The 16,119-nt window shown below is 41.0% G+C and overlaps 1 protein-coding gene and 1 long non-coding RNA gene across 2 annotated transcripts in view; both read right to left on the reverse strand.

Moving 5' to 3' along the window:
* The window catches only part of LOC6503287 (protein decapentaplegic), a 37,301-nt gene that overhangs the window by 18,187 nt on the left and 2,995 nt on the right, over positions 1 to 16,119 (reverse strand). The window lies entirely within an intron of this gene.
* LOC123257463 lies at positions 6,669 to 15,732 on the reverse strand. Its single transcript, XR_006507545.1, has 2 exons — positions 13,001 to 15,732; positions 6,669 to 8,613 (listed from the first exon to the last, which is right to left on the reverse strand). It is a non-coding gene; the product is annotated as an uncharacterized LOC123257463 (long non-coding RNA).

Here is a 16,119-nt window from a genome sequence, read left to right on the forward strand (position 1 = left end):
GGAGCAGGGACTCATTCAGCGGCCAACTGGTCGGATGGCCAACAGTCAGTCCATCAGCCATATATGGAGCTACCATGTTGGAATTACAAATCGTTGTAAGTTTAATTAAAAATTAATAAATTTATGAGTTGCCATTCGCATTAGCCATGCCAATTGTCTGGGCAGGAGCACTGCGATGTGGTCAGCAATGTTGCAATGCTGCAATGTTAGCTGCTTGCTCCTCATTGATTTATGACTGCTCCTCCGAGAGGAGAGACTGTCAGGCGTCTCTTCGATGGTTTCTTTTTTATTTCTGCCAATGGCCTTTGCACTGGAAACAATTTTTTTTAGCGTCGTATCATTCAGAATAATGATTCGTTTCCTTACAAGGATAACCTATTATATTACTAATAGGTTACTATTTTAACCTATTTTCTATGCTTTCATTTTGCTTTACAAACTTTGGCGTGTTGATGCTTTTGCTTAATTTGTTTTGAGAAAACAAGAATATCAATTTTTTTTTTTATATAAGATTCTATGGGCTTATATTAGTTTCAGTCTACTTTTACTTACAAAAATGTACTACTAACTTTACGTACTTGATAATTTTATATTCTCATACATATATTTATTACTAATTTTTGTTGAATTTTTTTTAATTATATCCTATGGTATGGTATGGTGATACCATAACTATCACTGAAATTATAGTAGTATTACTTTAAAGGGTAGCTGGTAGACGGAAAAAAGTGCCCCGCAATAATTAAAAGTTTTAGTTAAGATCTCGTACCCAAATAATCAAGTTTAAATTTTTAACTTTTTTCCAGTGTGAAAGACAAGAGAGAGCCAATCCATTCGCTGACGACTTCAAGGCACACCGCATGCCAGTGAGGAGTGACGCGCCCTTTGGCCACTCCAGTTGACTAATTACCACAGCAATCAGTGGACCAGCTTTGAATAGCCCCGAATTGACAAGTCTGGAAATGTTTTCGGGGGCGTCGTTCACAGCTCGGCTGCTCTCAGCCACGTAGGTGGCCCGGCACTAACTCCTGACTTTAAGGCGGAAAAGAGCCCAAATAAATACTAAATATTAGCGCTAGGCCTGTCAACGCCGGGGGATCGGAATCGTGTTCGGAATCTGTATTGGTATCGGTATCAGTATCAGTGGTGGCGCTTGGGCAGCGTTAATGACGAACTGATTTCGGGATCGCATCTGATCCGATCCCGGCGCCTGGCTATCCAAAGGCTCTTCCAGAGGCGGGCACTCGGAATGATGTTGTTTAATTACCGCTCTGACAGACGCACGCATGTCAAGTACAAATCAAAGCGAAATCACAAATAGATACGGGCTGAGCGTCAGACGCCGGTATGGATACTAGATACATCTATAATGCTACATGGCCTAGCTGCGTTTGCGTTAATTTTTTGTTTATTAGGCGGTAAATATCAAAGTTGAGTATAAATCAAATGCTAGCTGGTACATATCTTACGGATACAAATACAGAGGCCGCTGCAGATACACGAAGATACAACAAAACGATAGTTGACTGCATGTTGTTGTTCTTGTGTGGAAACTTTTATTTTTTTTCGATTGATTTTTGGCTGCGTTAATTTGTACGTTCTACAGAGTGCAAGTTCTATCTTGTATCTCACGGTCTGTTTGTTTGTTGTTTTTGTTGTTGCTTCTGTTATTGTTGTTTGTTTGCGTAGCTTGTACGCTCACTTTTCTCTGGCTTCTGTTTAGTTTCAATAACCATTTTCCAATTAACACAAAACGCGTGTTTTTCACGTTAATTAATACAAAATTTTATCAATATTTGCAATAAAAATCAATCAGCATCTTTTGCAATTAATCAACATCAAAGCAAGGCGCTGCCCCACTATCGCCACAGTGTTCCTCTCGCTTTGCCCGTGCTCTCTCACCTGCTATTCGAAAGATACAGCTGTAAGCACCGACTCAGCTACGGATACATTCGAGGAACCACGAGAACTACGAGTAGAAACCATCAGCGGGCGCCACACTTTTCTGCGTAGACAGTGCCTTTTCACTTTTCCCAGACAATTCTGACAAATTTTTTGCTTGACCTTTGATCCCCACGGGTGTGTAGAACAAGACATACCTTTCCTATTCCGAAGAACTTCTGCCACTTTTATAAGCAGTCTATCGCAAATTAAAACTATTATCCAAGGGGTAGTTTCAGGTATGGATATTGCTCTCAAGTCAGGTAAACAATCTTCGGAAATATATTTCTCGATTCATAAGTCGTTGAGTGAATTATGGCGACGAAAGTCTGTCAAGGTCAGCAACGCAAGTATTCCGAAGACTACAAGTTTAAAGATTCTCCTACCAGGTTATTTTCTGACTTATCTTAAAAAAAAAACAAGAAAGGAAAGCTAACTTCGGGCGGAGCCGAAGTTGATATACCCTTGCAGTTCAGTCGCAGTCCGCTAGGTGGCGCCACGCATCTTATATTATTAGATATATAGAGGATCGTATATAGTCGGCCGATCCTTATGAAATTTGGCAAATCAGCTTATTTTGTCTAAAATAGAATCTGTACCAAGTCCCATCTTTCTAACTTAAAAAACACCAAAGTTATGCCAATTTCGATCGTTGTATGACAGCTATAGGATATAGTCGGCCGATCCTTATGAAATTTTGTACATAAGATATGTTGGTCAAATATAACATATGTGGAAACATATGTGGTCCCAACCCTCTATCTTAAAAAACAACGAAGTTATGGCATTTCCGATCAATCAGTTATATGGCAGCTATAGGATATAGTCGACCGATCCCGGCCGTTCCGACTTATATACTACCTGCAAAGGAAAGAAGGATGTGTGCAAAGTTTCAACTAGATAGCTCCAAAACTGAGAGACTAGTTTGCGTAGAAACCGACAGACAGACAGACAGACAGACGGACAGACGGACAGACGGACAGACGGACATGCTCATATCAACTCAGGAGGTGATCCTGATCAAGAATATATATACTTTATAGGGTCGGAGATGTCTCCTTCACTGCGTTGCACACTTTTGACCAAAATTATAATACCCTCTGCAAGGGTATAACAAGAAAGGAAAGCTAACTTCGGGCGGAGCCGAAGTTGATATACCCTTGCAGTTGAGTCGCAGTCCGCTAGGTGGCGCCACGCATCTTATATTATTAGATATATAGCGGATCGTATATAGTCGGCCGATCCTTATGAAATTTGGCACATTGAATTATTTTTCCCAAAGAGGAATCCATTGAAACTCCCATCCTTCTAACTTGAAAAACAACTAAGTTATAGCATTTCCGATCAATCAGTTATGTGGCAGCTATAGGATATAGTCAACCGATCCTTATGAAATTCGACAAATCAGATTGTTTTTCCCAAAATAGAGTCTGTACCAAATCCCATCTTTCTAACTTAAAAAGCACCAAAGTTATGCCAATTTCGATCAATCAGTTAAATGGCAGCTATAGGATATAGTCGACTGATCCCGGCCGTTCCGACTTATATACTGCCTGCAAAGGAAAGAAGGGTGTGTGCAAAGTTTGAACTCGATAGCTTTAAAACTGAGAGACTAGTTTGCGTAGAAACAGACAGACAGACAGACGGACAGACGGACAGACCGACAGAAGGACAGACGGACAGACGGACATGCTCATATCGACTCAGGAGGTGATCCTGATCAAGAATATATATACTTTATAGGGTCGGAGATGTCTCCTTCACTGCGTTGCACACTTTTGACCAAAATTATAATACCCTCTGCAAGGGTATAAAAAATAAAAATAAACATTGGACAAATTTTGTTAGATTTATTTTTCAAAGACTGACTAAATTTTGTTAAAAAAAATATATTGTGCTGCAAATCCAATACGACACTAGTTTTACATTTTACTGAGGTACAAATTATATACTGAATTTTAGAATTTAGCCTTAGAATTTTCAATTTTTTGTTTTTCAATTTAATAAAAACTTGAAAAAAATGTCAGTGTTTGAAGCCACATATATGCATCAAATCCAAAATGAATTTTGTAATGTCTTTACCGTTTTTAATACTTTGACCCTTTGACTCGATATATCAACACCTGGACCGACACCTCGGCTGGCTGATACACTTCGATGTTCCCACCCACTTACATTTAGCACCAAAGCCGCCCAGCACCCTCAGCACCCACTGCAGCCACCCACCCACCGGCCGACACTGGCCAAGCGTTGAAATCAAGTGCATTAATTTATTACACAACAAACAGATTGCTTAGCAAATCAAACGAACGTTTACGGAGCTACCAGATACAAGATACAAGAAGGAAAGTTCACGGCAGCCGCATAATCCATACAATTTGTGCGTTACGCCTAGATGCGACGACAGACACGGAGGGGCCGTGATTGGGGGGAGGCCAGTCGATAGATCGATCGATCGACTCGGAAATTGTGATGCTCGATCCGCCTGCAATGGCCGACTGAGCATAGCAGCCCAAGGCAGCTCGTGCGCATCGCAAGTTGTGGGTAGTCCTGGCGCAGGGAGGGGTCACTTAGGAAGGTGGGTGAGGCTGGGGATGCCCCTAGCACACAAGCCCACCCACCAGGTGAAGCGTCGTCTTGAGGTCTTCCCCAAGTTCGGATCGTGTCCAGCGTAAAGTAGTGTATTTAATTGCGCGCCAAACCAATCCATCCCACGCCCCGAACCCTCATCCCCTTTCAAACCGCTTCTGCCACCCATCCCCCACCGACCTCTTCTCCGGCATGTAGCGCACTTAATATTTATTGTTTATTTACACAAGCGCATTAATCGCAAAGAGCAAACGCGCCAAAAACGAGCAACGCAATTCGCCGTAAAGGCCCCGGCACCCGCCCTATGCCCTCAGCCCCTTCCCCCTAACTCACCCCCTGCCTCTTGGCCATTGCCACTCCCCCTGCCACGCACGGGAGAGGTGCCCCGTTTATTTCCGAGTGGAACTGAGAGATCTACGGCGGCCAGTTTTCATCTGAATTTGACCAATGTTTGGTGTATTAGACAGTGGGGGAATTTCAAGACAGTGGTCTGGGACTGATGTATTTCCTTAGAACCTATTTTATATTAAAATTAATATTTATGTCAAATTTTAATTTTAATATTTATGCCAAATTTTATTGAAGAGAGGTTTTGATAGGGTATTAATCTTAATCTTAATCTTAGGGTAATAATCTTATTAAAACAGTTTTGATTAGTATTTCGTTAAATATTTAATTGGAATAATTATTAGTTATTAGAATGGATTTTCGCAAAAGAAGGACTGCCGCGGAGGACTGTGCCGCCCCACTGCCTCCAGGTTGGCGCACCTGAGCAGTTGGCAAGGGGTGTGTTGTTTGAGGTGCCCATGGGGATGCTGAGAACTTATTGCGTTTCAATATTTAGTTTGGAAATGTGTTTTCTTCGCACTAGCTCATTTAATTGCTAATTTATGGTCAAAAGTGGGACATGGAGGGGTCCAGGCGCAGTATAGATACGTTTTCAGAGTCCAAGTACAGGTGGCGAAGCCTCACGTTTGAAAACATTTTTGCTTCTTGCCGGCCTTTGGCAGGTTTTGGCCAATTTTTTGCAACTTTGTGCCGGTCTGTTGAAGGGAAGGAGACAGCAATGCGAACAGAGGGAGGTGGCTGGGGGAGGAGGTCTTGTGCCCCAAGAAAAAATAAAAGCTTCGAGATGGACGCACTATACGATAAAATGTAGACGCACTATACGATAGAATGTAGACTTTTCCCACCGAAATTGTTACTTGTCATCCGGCCGAACTTCATTAATTATGCAATCACAAGTAGTGGCTAGAGCGATTTGTGGGCATAAATCACATGCTCATCACAGATCTTTGCTGGACAGAAAATTTGCATAATTCCTGGAAGGCAGCGTCATCGTGCCGAAAAAATGAAAAATATTAAGAGTGGAAAACGGACAAGGATGTCGGCCAGATACATGGGTAGATGGCTAGATGGGTAGGTGAGGGAAATGTATATGATCGATCAAGTGGCTTAATAGCTTGGAGAAAACAAGTGAAGTTCAACAGTTTGAAGAGCTCTCGAGAGCGCCGTCGAAAGAAAAACACTCGATGCGAGCGAACCAGCGATCGACCAGCGAGAGGGCCAGGAATCGCATATGACTCGGAATCAGAATCGGCACCGGCACCGGAATGGGGAATCCAGCACGGCCTATTGAAAATGAAAATAACTTAATGCAAAGTAAGCGGCAGAGAGCCAACAAGGTTCAACTGTTCATGAGCAAACAACAAGGCAACAGCAACATGGTACATGCCGCAGCTCGTTGGCTTCGTTGGCTCTTAACGAGGCCGACATCAAACAAAAAGGTTGCCCAGACCCAGACCCAAACCAGGTTCTAGAGACTGCAGAGTCCGAAGACTAGAGCCAGATTCAGATTCGGATTCAGAGATCCGGAGCCTGGGATCTCGAGGCAAACCTCACTGCTATGTAAACAATTCCTGCCAACAGTGGCCTGAGTCTGGGTCTGGGTGTATCTGTGTGCCGCTAACATTTCACTCGACATGCCGGAATCCCAGGGGCAGCTATCAGCTAGCCAGGAAAAGAGAAGTTGAAATTTCCTCAGGAAAATCGACACCAGTGTACCCTAGAAATAATAATTTTGTTTTGTTGAATCAGACGCGACTTACATATAATTAAAAAAAAATTTTTGGACTCAATTTAATATACAAATTTTCGAATATATTTTAGTTTTAAATCAACATAAACAGAAAAGTTTTAATTTAACTCTCGCATAATAGTATATCCTATTGCATTCCAGCATAAAATTTCAATATTGTTCCTTCAGAACATTTTTGAGGGCGGTACCTGAAATCCATTACATCTATAAGTAAATCTGTGGAGATGTGACATATCAATCGATATTTCATAATTAATCAAAAGTAAAATTTCTATATTCCAATTCCGCTGACTAGTTTTAATAAATACTAAGCAGAATTGTATTATCATGACAGCTTTCGGACCAATATACCCCATCTTAAAGAGAGGATTCAGAAGACCCTATTCTGTTCTTCGCCCGATCGCCTCGTCCGGTAATGTGAAAAATTTCTTAGTCAAATATTGACCAGGGCCAGGCCAGTAAGCGGAGATTCAGAGCTGACGAGGTTGATGATTTTTCAATTTGGGGTTTGTAGTTTTCCGCTGGGCTGGTCGTGGCTCCTCCAGAGGAGAGCGGAGCCAACTGGCAGCACATTAAAACAGTTCATTTCTTTTGTCAAGGCCTGCGACGCTCAAGACTCTCGAGTAGAGTTTTTTCAGATATCGCCGCTCGGCAAATGTCGCTGGCAAATGACAAACAGGCTACCGGACAAGTTGAAATATTTAAGCATGTTTAGTGATTTGCTGTTAAGTAGTCGGTAATGCATCCGAGCAGGCCAGGCCATCGAAAATCGAGTACAGAGAGAGAAATCAGTCATATTTAGTAAAATTAATTCCTAGTACGCAGTTTTTTATTTTTTTTTTTATTTTGCTTTTGTTTTCTGACTCGGTTTTGAACTTTGCTCGATTCGGATTCCAGATACGCCAATGATGACAGCTTCAGCGATGGCGATGATTTAGCCGTAAAGCTGCAGATGCAGATACAGATACAGACGCAGATACAGATACGAAATCCGAAGAAGAGCAGAGTAGCTGCAGTAGCTGGCTCAATGTTTGTTTATTTATTTGCCATCGGCTGTTAATAATTTATGTAAGAGCGTGTGGGCACTTGGAAAATAACAAACATCGCTCGCCCGGAGCACCACAAATCCCAAACAGGCTGCGTTCTGGCCACCACTGGCAGAGAAAAGTGTAAAGAAAAATTGTGATTTTGAACTTGATGGAAAGGGGCAGTGGACTGCGGGTCTCCCTCATTCAATTAGCATTGGTAATGAGATTTTAATGTTCCCCCGGCCGGCCTGGTAATTCTTGTGTGTGTGGAAAGCGTTTGACGCTTGTCAACGATACTGCCCATTGATCTCCGGCGGCGCAAGCGTGATGTTTGTCCAGTCATTTGGCCGAGTTCGAGATGTTTGGTCAAGCTCGGATTTGACTTTCTTCCATTGAGATTAACGGTACTAGTTTGTAACCTGGTCAGGTCGCTGGGGAAAATCCAAAAAAAATTAAAAGAAAGTGAAAAACCCAACACTCTGCTTGAGTAACTGAGTGAATAAAACCGAATAAAAGAAACGGTTTTGAAATTGAATTCCAAAATGGACTTTTATGCAAATATCAAGAGCCTTTGATCTCCATTCTTCCCTTCCAAGTAGTTTCTATTTTAATTGTTTGGTTATAATTAAATCGAATTGCTTACTTGTAGTAAATTCCTCGACCCGCAATATAGTTGTAAACAAATACTAACTTTTAAGTGCCCTCAATGCGATTTCCCAGTACCCGCCAAAACAAAATAAGTGAACAGGTATTTATTCTATTAATTTTTTTTATTTTTCCATTGCGTTGTATTCTCTCTGCCCACCATCTTCCGTTGAGTTACTTGGTTTCTGGGGAACCTTGCCACGTATTCATCAGTGCAACTCGAGTTTAAAAAGAAATCATCAATTGTTCGAGCATCTGTAGAGGGGGACCGAGGAGAGCATCATTCGATGTTTCTTCCTTGTTCTGCACTTGCTAAAAATTGGGTAAAACACTTACAATTTGTTGAAATTCTATTCCTAGAAATACACTTTCAATTAATATTTCCCGCTAATACAAATACGCTGAAGGCAAACATAGAGGCTCGCAAATAAACAAACCAGCCAAAATCAGAAAACAGAAAATAGAAACAGTTCGGAATCCCGAATCAGTGCGAAATATTTGCAATGATTACGTGAGAGCCAAAAAAAAAAGAGGTGGCGAGCGCTGCGAATAAAAAATATGCCAAAGGCAAATAAATAAGCGAGTGCAGCAATAAGCGAATATTTCTGTATATTAAGTTGCCAAATCCAACCTAAACAAAGGCCACAAAGTGAGAACAAGTGGCACGCATGGGAAGTCTGCCGCAGACCTTATAATAAACAAATGGGCTGCCAGAGCAATTACACATATCGTACGTTTCACTTTAAACATAAACAAACCAAAACAATAGGTACATGCCCACCGCCAACAAACCAGGAGAACCACCAAAATATCACAAAAAAAAATTAAATAAAAAGAAAAAAGAGGCAGCCCATTAAAATTTCACAGGCACTCACATCAACGGCAACTTGTTTTTCCGCTGCTAGACAAAATGCCAAATCTAGATACTAATTTTCAGATACATCTCAACGATGGAAGCTGGGAGGGACTCTCCAGCTCTGCAGCTCTCCACCGGCGTCTTGCTGTGATTTTTATGCACAACAAGCTGCAGATGAGCAGCAAATGAAAGAAAAAATTCAAAATAAGAAATAAAGGAAAGAAAAGGCAATTTTTAATCGAAAAGAATTAATGAGCAGCGCAAAAAGCGAAAAATTTTTGTTGAAATCGTTAAACGAGCGCACGCCTCTCGATGATGATGATGTCCTGCAGTGCTAACCAGCAGCTACAGATACATATAAAGAGATACATATACTCGTACGGTTAGTTGGAGAAGCCGTTTAACCTTGACCAAGCCGCCCAGCTGGGAGCGGGCATGGGATTAAGATGGGGGATGAGGATGATGCTGCAAGTTGATTCTGCCAACAGCCACTGACACCTGTAAACGACTGGCTTTTGGCAACAAAATCTGTCTAAATATTGTGCGGCCGGGAGACCAATGGAGAAACATTTATGATTTGTGGCTGCGCCATGAAAATGCGTTCATGAAAATAAGCCGTTCTGGCTGGTTTCGAGGCCAGAAGCCAGAAATGGGGGAAAATGTGGAAAACAAATAGAGAGAAGAAACATATTGCATACATATGCGCGCCTTGCCGGCCGGTAAAATATATTATTTTGTATTGCCATTATATATATGTATCTAACAGTACGAATAGCTCAGTATCTTTGGGCTCTGGGCGCTCTTGGCCCACTGAAATTTATGTTTGGCCATTAGCATCAACAAGTTCGCCTCGCCTGGCGCAATTAACTTTTCAAAGTATTTCAATTATTTTAATTTATCCGTGAATTTGGCTATCCATAAGTTTTTATGGCCCGACCCCGGCTCCCCCACTTTCGGACCATAAACGCCATAAATAAGCGCAATTTTTTCTTCCTCGCTCGGCGCCCTCAAAGAGCACTGTTCTATTAAAGCATTTTCAATTTCAATTGACTTTTATGGTTTAATTATTTACACGCTGAAAGTTGCATGAAATTCTCAAGGCGATTCGCTTGGCCTTTGCCATCCGTGGGGCATAGGCCTAAGTTAGTGGTCATGGCTATTTGGTGGGTCCAGTTCATTTACCCGCGGAGGGCCTTGGGCCAACTATTGCGCGGATTTGTTGATGGCAACATCCATAGACAATAAACATGTATGGATACATTTTTGTCCATAAAACTGATGGATCGGGTGCAGAGGGATCAAAGCTATGTGCTTGACCGTGGAAGTCTATTGGGACTGGGCACTATTTTTAGAACATTCTATTTTCGGCTTTCACCCACAATTTGGTTAAGAATTTAAACAGGTCAATTATTCTTCAGGTGTTAAAATTAAGACTTATGGCTAAAAACATATCAATATACATAGTGGATTATTGGTAGCTGGCAGTAACGTGAATTTTCTTTAACGTTTTGATAGTAATCACATAAATTTTTCGATAAATAAATAAATATTTATGGGCTTTTTTCCGTTTCAATGAAACTATCTTTCCCAGACTCCCAACTGAGGCACAGCCCATGCAGATTTCACAATTTTCCCGCAGATTTCACAATATGCCTGTCATGCCAGTTCATTGAATTGAACTATTTCGCATATTTGGAGGAAATTTTAGTGGATGGAAACGCCGAAAATCCCAGAAACAAATATTCTTTCCCCGATTCGGCGAACAGAAAGCTTTCAGCAAGCGGCGGACCGCAGATTTTTCCACACCTCACGCCGTGGGCGAAACTTTTCCACCATCCATATATCAAACAGAGCAGAAGCGCGATCAGGGATCACATTGCTCCACCCATGGATGGCTACTTCCTGGAAGTCATCTCACACAATTGCTTTTAGATAATTCCCATCGACACCACGGCAATTCGAGTGAATCTGAGTGTGAATTTGGCCAAAGATCAGTTAGAATGTGGCAGGCGGCTTCCAACTGGGCAGAAGCAGTCTCCAAATCTCAATCATTAGTATCTTAATCATCCATGTCACGGCCACAAATCGAGGCGATCCATCACCGGCAAAAATCTGAGATGATTCTCACATCTCAATTCCCCTGGCGCCCTACGTGTCCCTTCCCAGTCAAACCGATCTGGGATGGGATCCAGACTCGTAATATCCGCAACCAGTTACGGGCCTTGGGGTCGTAACTATATCCCCCTGCTTACGTACATCGTATATGGGCACATTGCACATGACTCGATCGGTCGTTAGTGGGCCGCAAAAGTTGCTAATTTATAAATAGACCAGCTAAATTTAACTTTTTGCGGTTTGCATTCGTAAAGTAAATAAGATCGGCTTTATTCGGATGTTGATGTGTTTGTTAACCTGATCGATTTGAGGGCCAGCTTGGTTCGATCCAGTTTGCATTTAATTGATCCAACATTCTGAATGGCACTAGCTACTTCATTTAACATTATTTCAACGATGGTCAGTTTTGGAAAAATGCAATTAAGGTTTTTCCATATCCGATCGTTCATTTATATGGCGTCTATAGTTGGCAGATCTGGTTATATTGCCCAAAATAGAATCTGTACCAAGTCCCATTTTTCTAACTTAAAAAAACACCAAAGTTATGCCAATTCCGATCGTTCTATGACAGCTATAGGATATGTATATTTTTTGGTCAAATATAACATGTGTGGAAAGTCCCAACTAACTTAAAAAACATCAAAGGTATGGCATTTCCGATCAATCAGTTATATGCCAGCTATAGGATATAGTCGACCGATCCCGGCCGTTCCGACTTATATAATGCCTGCAAACAAAAGAAGGATGTGAGCAAAGTTTGAAATCGATAGCTTTAAAACTGAGAGACTAGTTTGCGTAGAAACAGACAGACGGACATGTCTATATCAACTCAGGAGGTGATCCTGATCAAGAATATATGTACTTTATAAAATCGGAGATGTCTCCTTCACTGCGTTGCACACTTTTGACCAAAATTATAATACCCTCTGTAAGGGTATTAATTACAAGTCAAAACAAAAAATTAAATTACAAGTCTAACAGCCATTCCATATTAGCTCCATATTAGAGCAACAAATAAAATACACCCCACTATCTGTCTATAAAGATCCAAAGGATGTAAAGGTCTCTGAGATCCACGCGTTCATACAGACAGACTGACATGGCTATACCGATTTTCTGTTGATGCTAAATATATTTAGGATACTAGTGAATATTCCGCACTCAGGGATATACATCTATCCTTTGCACTTGCAGTCTTGCAATTGTAATTTCTTGCGCGCATACTTGCAGTAGGGTTCACCTAAATTAATAATTAATGAATTCATGGAATTTACTTTTTATAGTTTCAATAACTATTTGGATTATCCTGGATTTCATCCTCTTTTATTAAGCTTTCAATCAACCCGAAGGTGTTGATTTCCAAGCAAATTCCCGGGCACTTTAGTTTTCCTCGAAAGATTTGTGGGTAATTTGTGTAATCCCTGAGCTCCTTTCAAAACCACCCACTTTGGAGCACCCATTTTGGACACATGCTATGTCTTTGGGGATTTTACTTTTAAACTGAGTCCACCTGGCGCCTCAAAGTGATCGACTTCTCCTGGCACAAAGCCAAGCTTAACGAAATATATCAAAACATCAAAACAAAATTACAGCCAGAGAAAGGGGGAAGCTTAGTTTCTGGACAGTGGAAATACATCTGAATTATATACTTATACGAGTGAAGCTCAGTCGATCTCTGTGCATGCTAAAATAAATAAATAACCAATTTTTAATTGAATTTCTACCTACATTTTTAACCTGTTTGACGGCATTCCGTGGCAATCAACGTCTCACTGCCAGTTCGTGGAGTAGTCGTCGTTGTCGTTGTCGTTGCCGTTGTCGTTGTTGTCGTCGATGACGCTCGTTGTTTTTTTTTGTTATTGCTGTTGTTTTAGCTGCTGTAGTTATTATTTTTTAGCTTTTATTATATGCAGAGTGTGTGCACAATGACAAATGCATGACTATTTTTCAAACTAATTTAGGGAATTGCTTTATTTGCTATAAGTCGTTTAAGAAGCAAGCTGCGTGAGAAGAAAGGAGAAATCCTTATGAAAATAACATCTTATTGTTCGTCAAAGTTCTTATTTATCGATTATTTATCCTTCAATTTCTTTTAGTGTAACTGCTGCTTTTGATGTTACTGTTATTGTTGTAAATGTCTGCAACCAAGCGCCGTTGCCGCCTCACTAAGCCTCGTGCTGTTTACTCTGCTTCTTCTCGCCGATCTTCTTCTTCGTCTCCTGTTATAATAATTTTTGCCTTTTTTCCAACTCGCAACAAAGAAGACCTTTCGCAGCATCAACGGAGTCGAGGCGAGTGGGGCGGCTGGCTTATCAGAGTCAGAGAGGTGCGCAGCTAGGGGGCGAGTTCCAAGAGGGGGTGGGCAAGCCAGCGCAGACGTCGAGGCTGCCGCCAGCTCAAGAGTAAAGCGGAATGATAGCCGGAAAAGGCCGGGGATGGATGCCCCGCCGCTTGGGTGCCTTGGTGCGTATAGAGCGGGTCCCATTCAGACGCCACAAACAGGGTGACCAAACCGAATGTGGCAAAGGCCAAAGTCAAAATATCAAACATAAAAAGTAATGAGGATTCGGTTTCAGCATTTCTTTAAATCGTTTAAAACTACTTTAGTCGGAAGAATCAGTTACACATGCACGTTAAAAAATAATAACTTATAAATGTATAAATAAATGTATAAATAAATGTTTTCCTAAACTTGAATTTGTTTCTTAAATTGTTTTTAAATTTAAATTTAATCATAGAATACTTATTCGAATCGAATCTACAACCATTACAATATAATTTTGTATATTTTTTCCCCATTTGTTTACCCCATTTCCTTATCACCCTGTAGAAAGAGCACCACAAGTGCATGTTTTCTTCTTGACTTGATAACAGACTTGCATCAGTGAAAATGGGACATTTAAGGGCCGGAGTCCGATGCACAGAAAACGTAAATGCATCGCAGGTTGGGTCCATCCACTTCCAGTAACTCCCTTCCATAAAGCTATAAAAGACTTCAATGCTCAAAGCTACTGTCATTTATAATAGGTCTGTGCTGTTTTTTTTAAATATATGTAGCTGAGATATAGGATATTAATATTTATTTCTAAGTAATAATTTCTGTCAAAGTTTCTTTGCGGCTCTTGCGGTTGGTAACTCAGAGATGTAAATCTTGTTATTAGATGAAAAGATCTAGATTTAAAATCTAGTTCGATCTTTTCGAATCCAACCGAAAGTGGTTCTAACTGACGTCTCCAGCCAACCTATAACTATTTCTCTCACCGCGTGTCACTATTATTATGACGTATTTTATGGAGATAAACAAACAAATAACGAAGCTGTGAAAACAAAAATAAATAGCGCCCGAAGCGTTGTCAGTAACCAAATATTCGAGCTAAGGCCAATGAAGAGCAGAGCGTTACCTTTCCTGTTCTTCCGAGTCTGTGATAATTGGTCTCGAACACATTGAGGCAATGGGCCTATTAAGGTATAGAATAAAGTATAGAAAGGCCTACTTACAATGGTTATTAAAATCAAATTTCGGATCAAATTTCTAGATTTTAGACTATGCATGACTGCCGTTGGGGCCCCAAACCTTGAATGGATTTTAGCTACATTTGTTGTAAAACCGGGAAAAGTAAACATGGAACGGCCTTTAGTCAATATGTTTGAGGGGTTTCCTGTTACCGCAGTTATCACAAAACGAAACATGTGTTTGAGTAAATTTGCAGCTTACTTCCATCTGGGGTTTCTGTCGCATTCCGCACTGTATGGCGAAGTACAACTGAAACAAATAATTAAAACAAAATATAACTCGGGCGTCGGTGGGTTCTGTTTTTATCGTTAAGCCGGCTCTAATGGGGGCTCCAAGTTCGTTAAATCGTAGCTCGCCAGCGGCAACAGCTGATTTGTGGCAGCTTCCTCCTAAACGCATCGATCCGCAGCGAGAAAATTCAAGTTCGGAATGAAAACAAACAGAGTATAAGCCCCCGTCCGTATCGCACGCCAGATATGTATAACTGTAAATATAAATGGTGTCTCTCCATTTCAGGCTTATCGAAACGAACGCGCGCAAAAATAACGCATAAATAAATAATTAAAATGAAGTACCCACACCAAAGCGTTCAAGTCAGTGAGTGTGTGTTCGACTTGGAGTGAGTGTAAGTATGAGTGTGCGCGAGTGGTGCCAAGTGATTTGAACTTCGAAGGCAAGACAAGTTGGGCTTGAGTTATGAATTTATCTAAAATCACAGCGTGTTGTCGTTTTCGTTGTCGTTGTCGCTGCTATTTCTGATTTGACAAGTGGTTTGGCCCAAGTGTCAGACATGATAAATCATATAGTATAATAATAACATATCTACGAAGCCGATACAATATTTAGAAGATTTCAGTGTCGAGCACGAGGGCAGAAGCGGAGAAAGGCCGGAGCTAAGGTGAGCGCTGAAAAACGTTTGTGGCTCAAGTATATCGCGTATCAAGTATACGCCGTGTTGCCCAAAGAGGAAGCCGCCCAGCGGGGCGTGGGGGAGCCGGAGAAACTACAATGGTTAGCATCTTTCGGACAAACCTGTGTGGCCAGGTTCTGAAGAGGATGACCTTATACAATATAATTCTTTTTTTGTGAGAAATAAAATAAAAATCACAACAGATCAGTTTTTGATGTGACAGACAGAAGACGTTGCCAATCGTTTGGGGCCACCTTGGATTCGAGTTCATTCATCTTCGCTTAGCATAGAAATTAAGAAAATGTATACGGTCTTTTGGGAAACAATCAAATAAGAATTTTAGCTTTTGATATTTTTCTGCCAAAACATAGTTCGGGTTCAACGGAATCCTTGTCCAAAGGCAAATATATACATATAATATAA

The sequence above is a fragment of the Drosophila ananassae genome, chromosome 3R (assembly GCF_017639315.1).
Source record: "Drosophila ananassae strain 14024-0371.13 chromosome 3R, ASM1763931v2, whole genome shotgun sequence".
NCBI classification, from domain to species: domain Eukaryota; kingdom Metazoa; phylum Arthropoda; class Insecta; order Diptera; family Drosophilidae; genus Drosophila; species Drosophila ananassae.